Below are 6,000 nucleotides of genomic sequence, written 5' to 3'. Positions count from 1 at the left end.
CAGTGCAAAAAGACACTTATGAACCATGAAGTATTAAAGAAAGAGTATTTTCCTCAATCCTGAAAAAGATCAAGAAAGGTGCAATTTACTTAATCAAATAGGTATTGCTTTTTTTACCTCTCTGCATGGTGACAAACCTGGACCACAGAAATCCATTCCTCAAACAGTGAAAAGTCTCACTCTAAATGTACCCACAAAGTTCCATGTCACAATTCCTTCTAGGCAGATCAAGAAGTCATATGCATGGCAAGATTCTAGCTGTAAAGCATTGATAATAATAATTATCTCCTCAGATACTAGTTATGTGAGAATAAACAAATGATTTACTTTCTGTCTCATTTTGTAAAATGGGAATAATTATAATCCATTCTTCTAGAACTTTGGAAACCCAAAAATGAGGCCCAACCTTGAATGTGACATTGGTCATGGAAGAAAAGCTTCCTTGATCACTGATTCCACTAAGATGTTGAGAGAGAAAAGAGTCAAAGATCAATCTGAAGTTATGGTCTTTTGCAAAAGAGATGTTGGTGGTTTTACCAACAGAAATAGGAAAGAAGCAATGTTTGGTAGAAATGACCAGTTCATTATTGAGTTTGAATTATTGGAAGGATATCCAGATGCAGCATAGAATTGAAAATGCAGAACTGTATCATGGGTGAAGTTGGGCTAGCCATAGAGTTTGAGGAATCCAAAAAAGGCAACATGAGACAATGTTTAGATGCAAAAGAGAGGTAAGACCTCACCAGAAGGGCTGAGGGACAAGGCACACACTGGGTGCTCTGGACATGCTTCTATTTCTCATCATTATCATGATGTCTGTAATATGGAGAGGGAGAGAAAGAAGAGATTCTGGTGCCAAGTCCTAAGAGCACATAACCCAAGAAGCAGGATGAGGACATATCCATGGAATCCAAGGGACAAAATGGCAAGAGGGCTGTACCAAGATCAAAGGGATATTGACTAAAAGGAAGCCATAGTTTTTTGAAGGGAAAAGGGAATTTTTTTAGTGATATTAGTTAAGAACATCAAAGTTAATGCCACTTTATTTAACAAAGATATATTAAGGGGCCAACATTTGCAATAATATAAATCTAATAAAAATAAGAGACTATTTTTGTGACTTTGGTTAAAAGATCTGTGTTCAGATATAAACTCTGACATTTTCTAATTGTGTGGCCTCAGGTAATTTGTCTTTCTCAATTTTCTCAATGGGAAAATTTGCTATAAAAATAATGATAGGCAGCACCTACTCTATGATTTCTAGGAAGGTTGCATATTTATGAGCATATTCAGTGAAAACATGGAGGGAGATGAAGAAATACTGATCTAGTAGTCCATGTTGTCTAGAACATAGAGTGGAAAAATCACACTGGAATGGAAGATTGGCAACCAAGTTTACAGAGCCTTACAATCTAGGATCAGAAATTGTATTTCCTCCTGTAGACAATGAGACTTTCTTTTGTCAGCTGCATGGAGGCAGAATTAAAACCAATTAGTAAGTGATTATACAAGGCAAGGATCAGAGAGACCAGGGTCTACGGAGTGTTGGTGACTATGTGAATAAGCAGAGGAGATGGAAGTAAGAGCCCTTAAAGTAGAATTGAGAAGAGCTAGAAAAATACTAGAGATAGGTAGGAAGAGGAAAAGTAGAATTTAGGAAAAACAAAAGACTAGGAACCTTGAAGGCTAGAAGGATGATTCCCTCTACAGAAATAGGAAAGTTTGGAGGAGATTTAAGTGAGAAAGAAGCTATGACAAATTTCACATAGGAAATAGCTAATCTGAGATATAGTAAGAATATCCAAGTGGAGATGTCCACTAGACCATTGTCAGGATGAAATTGGAGTTCACAAAAACTAGCAAAGTGTATCCACAGATTTGGTGATCATCTATATAAGTGAAATAATTGAATTTATGGTAGTATAGGAAGGGAGCAAGTATTGAGAAAAAAAGATAAGCTGATCCAAGATTGAGGATATAGGGGAAACCACTATTTAAGCAGATAGATTACGAGTCACAAAAAGGAACTGACAGAGATAACAGAATGAGAACCAGTGAAGGTGAGCATCACGAAAACCAAGGGAATAAAGAGGCTTTACAGTGTAAGAATCTAGAAACAGATCAAGGAAAGGAGATGGAGATGACATTATCTGATTCAGTAGATGCCTGACCATTAATGACAACAAAATCAATGAAGAATGTGTCCTACCAGGCTGGAAAGTCTCAGAGTATATATGTTGAGATAATAACTGTTAACCCTAACCATAGGCCTGTCACCTAAAATTTAATATGGCTCATTACCAGCTAGGATATAGCCACTGAAACTTTCTCAAAACATTTGCTAAGACATAGGGAATGTTGTTTTGTGTCAATGGAAAAATATTAATCTTGGAAAAAAAATCACAAATCTGAAGCATTAAATTATACAACTAAAATCAATTCCTAGATTTTCTCACATCCCTAAAACTGTTCTGTTTCTTTATCTGTGTCTTTATCTCGCCTATTTCTTTATAAGAATTTCAGCTTTATAAAAGTGGAATTGTCAACAAAAGATTTATTCTCTTCCTCATCTGAATCCGACTAATATGAAGGAACTGGTTGCTAGAGTAGAAATTCTTGGAACATCTTAGGAACCACTTCCTACTAGAACAGAAGTTCTTAACTTCTTTTTGTTATATAGAGCCTTTGACAATCTGGTGAAGCCGATGGGTCCCTTGCCTGGGCATTTTTTTTTCCCAGAGCATGATTTTTAAATGCACAACACAAATTAGTTTTCAAGATTTCAAAGGAAACTAATTATATTGGAATACTGTACTTATATATAAAATAAATTCAAGTTCATAACCCCAAGTAAAGTCTGTGATACAGGAATATAGAGCCAGGCAGAGTTATATATATATATATATAGAGACTAGAAAAGGGTTAGTCAAACTTGGAAAGTGTTCCAAGAAGGATGTGCTATGGATCCTTTGGTATAAATTTATACAAAGGTTGCCAGCTAAGGAGAAATGGGAAACTCTCAAAACTGAAACTATGAAAAATATAAGTAGAAAAACTACTTTTATCAAAAATAAAAATGGAATTTGTCTGAGGAGATGGGGGGTTTTATTGTGTTTTTGTTATTGATTGAGAAGCCTAATGAAATCTCTTCCCACTCTGACATTTTGTAATTTTGTAACTTATGTGGCTATTTAGGGAAATCATGAAATGGCTTACATTTTTATGAGACAGATGCCAAAAAATGGAAGCCATGGCAGGTAACAAAAGTGAATAAAATAGTGTGACATGGTCCTTTTGTATTAATGTAAAGGGTGTTAAAGCCCAGAAGGAACTGAAGCGCTGAATGAAGCTAAAAACAATAAAATAGTTGGTATTTTAAATTCTGCATTGAGGAAAGAGGAGACTCAGAGGAAAAGATAATTGTTGGGGTGTAGGGGGTGGTGATCTTTGGCAAAAGAAAGAATCCATTTTGATATGACTTCTCATATCCTCAGGATATGCCAAGGAGAAAGGATAAGCAAAAACTATGCAAGAGAGAATTGGTACTGGAGGATTGTAAAATATCAAATTGTTGTCACTTGTCCCAGATTAAAACCAATAACGATCTTCTTGGGTTCTGAAAGAACTAGAAGGTGTGATTGCTAAGTCCCCTACAGCTGGCTCAGAAATAATAGAGGATTTGGAGAGAGGGGGGAAAAAGGGCAAAGTTACTCAAATCTCCACATTGTAGACCAAAGAGCTTGGTTTCCCTTTCTGACAAAATTCTAGAATGTGGCCTTAAAGGAGGTGGTCATGCCATGTGAACTACCTTCTGCTTTGGATAGGTCTACTGAACTGCTCCTGCTCACTCAGGGAAATGTGTCTGCAAATAGCATTTACGTCAGTTTTTGCAAGGCATTTCAGAAAGTACCTCATAGCATTCTCTTTAAAAAGAAGAGAAATGGGAACTCATGGGCAGTTTGACATTTGGTATTGCCTTAATGGAAAGATCCAGAGGCCTGACCAGGAATATGCCTTGATTTTTTCCATTATTCATGAGTGATTTTGATAAACACAAAGATGACATGAATATTGCATTTTCAAAGAACAAAATAGCTGGAAGGAATAGCTAAAGCAATGCATGACAGTCAACATACAAAAGACTTTGATATCTTAGAGCTTGAAGGTAAACTGAAGTACATAGTTTAGACTTATGATTTCATTGATATAGGGGACTCTGTGGTGAGAAGATTTTCTTTCCATTGCAGATTGGCACTTTCTCTGAAATCTCTATTTTTTTTTCCAGTGGAATTCTTTTTTTTAAATTTTTAATTTTATTTTTTTTTAAATTTTATAATTATAAAAAAATTTTTTTGACAGTATATATGCATGTGTAATTTTTTTTATAACATTATCTCTTGTATTCATTTTTCCAAATTTTCCTCTCCCTCCCCTAGATGACAGGCAATCCTATACATTTTACATGTGTTACAGTATAACCTAAATCCAATTTTCTTGTTGCACGTTAAGTATTAGATTCCAAAGGTATAAGTAACCTGGGTAGATAGACAGTAGTGCTAACAATTTACATTCACTTCCCAGTGTTCCTTCTCTGGGTGTAGTTGTTTCTGTCCATCATTGATCAACTGGAAGTGAGCTGGATCTTCTTTATGTTGAAGATATCCACTTCCATCAGAATACGTCTTCATACAGCATTGTTGTTGAAATGTACAGCGATCTTCTGGTTCTGCTCATTTCACTCAGCATCAGTTGATGTAAGTCTCTCCAAGCCTCTCTGTATTCCTCCTGCTGGTCATTTCTTACAGAGCAATAATATTCCATAACCTTCATATACCATAATTTACCCAACCATTCTCCAATTGATGAACATCCATTCATCTTCCAGTTTCTAGCTACAACAAAAAGAGCTGCCACAAACATTTTGGCACATACAGGTCCCTTTCCCCTCTTTGTATTTCTTTGGGATATAAGCCCAATAGCAGCAATGCTGGATCAAAGGGTATGCACAGTTTGATGACTTTTTGGGCATAGTTCCAAATTGCTCTCCAGAATGGCTGGATTTTTTCCTAGCTCCACCAACAATGTATTAGTGTCCCAGTTTTCCCACATTCCCTCCAACATTCATCATTATTTGTTCCTGTCATCTTAGCTAATCTGACAGGTGTGTGAAATCTCTATTTTAAAAGAGTGATTCAACATCACCCAGCAAGGCTTGTCTAGTCAGGATTTGACTCCAAGTCTTCCAGTATTTGAAATCAGCTCATTTTCCATTAAGCTGCTCTTCTTATCTGAATCTAACAAGAATATGCGTAAAGTAAAATATACAAATTCTAAAATTAATTTGACAAGTACTTGGTAGAAGAAGGGTAGCTAGACCATAATATGTTTTCCAATACTCTGGCAGTTTAAGTGGATAGTAAGATCATTAATCATCAATGTATTATGGCAACCAAACTCAGCTAATATAATTTCGTGCTATCCTAAGATCATTGGACCATATATTCAGAGAAGGAAGCTACCTCAAAAGTCACTGAGTCCATACCCAAAATTTAACTAATGAAAAAACTAGCCTAGAAAGTGGAACTCATTTAGTTAGTAAGTGTAGGAGGCAAGATTTTTATCCAAGTCTTCATAGTTCTAAATCCAGTACTCCACATATTCTTTTTCCTTCTTCTTGAGAGAGAACTCAGAATAAAGAGGTTATATTCTCTCTGTATTATGCTGATCTGACCACTTTGAAATATTATGTTGGGTTCTGGACACCATAAGTTAAGTAGGAAATGGAGATGTCACATGCAGATATACACATACACACACACACACACACACACACACACACACACACACTCATACCCCTAAATAGCATGTGTAAAAACAATGAAAATTGCTTTTCCTCACTCACACAATCCTTATGTAGATGTACAGATGGTAGTACTGAGGACCTTAAATTTGGTTTCTTCCCTTTCTCTCCTCTAGAAGATGGATAATTTGAAGCCAGGA

This window comes from Sminthopsis crassicaudata, chromosome 5 (assembly GCF_048593235.1).
Source record: "Sminthopsis crassicaudata isolate SCR6 chromosome 5, ASM4859323v1, whole genome shotgun sequence".
Classification (NCBI taxonomy): domain Eukaryota; kingdom Metazoa; phylum Chordata; class Mammalia; order Dasyuromorphia; family Dasyuridae; genus Sminthopsis; species Sminthopsis crassicaudata.
This window is presented reverse-complemented; position numbering follows the sequence as displayed.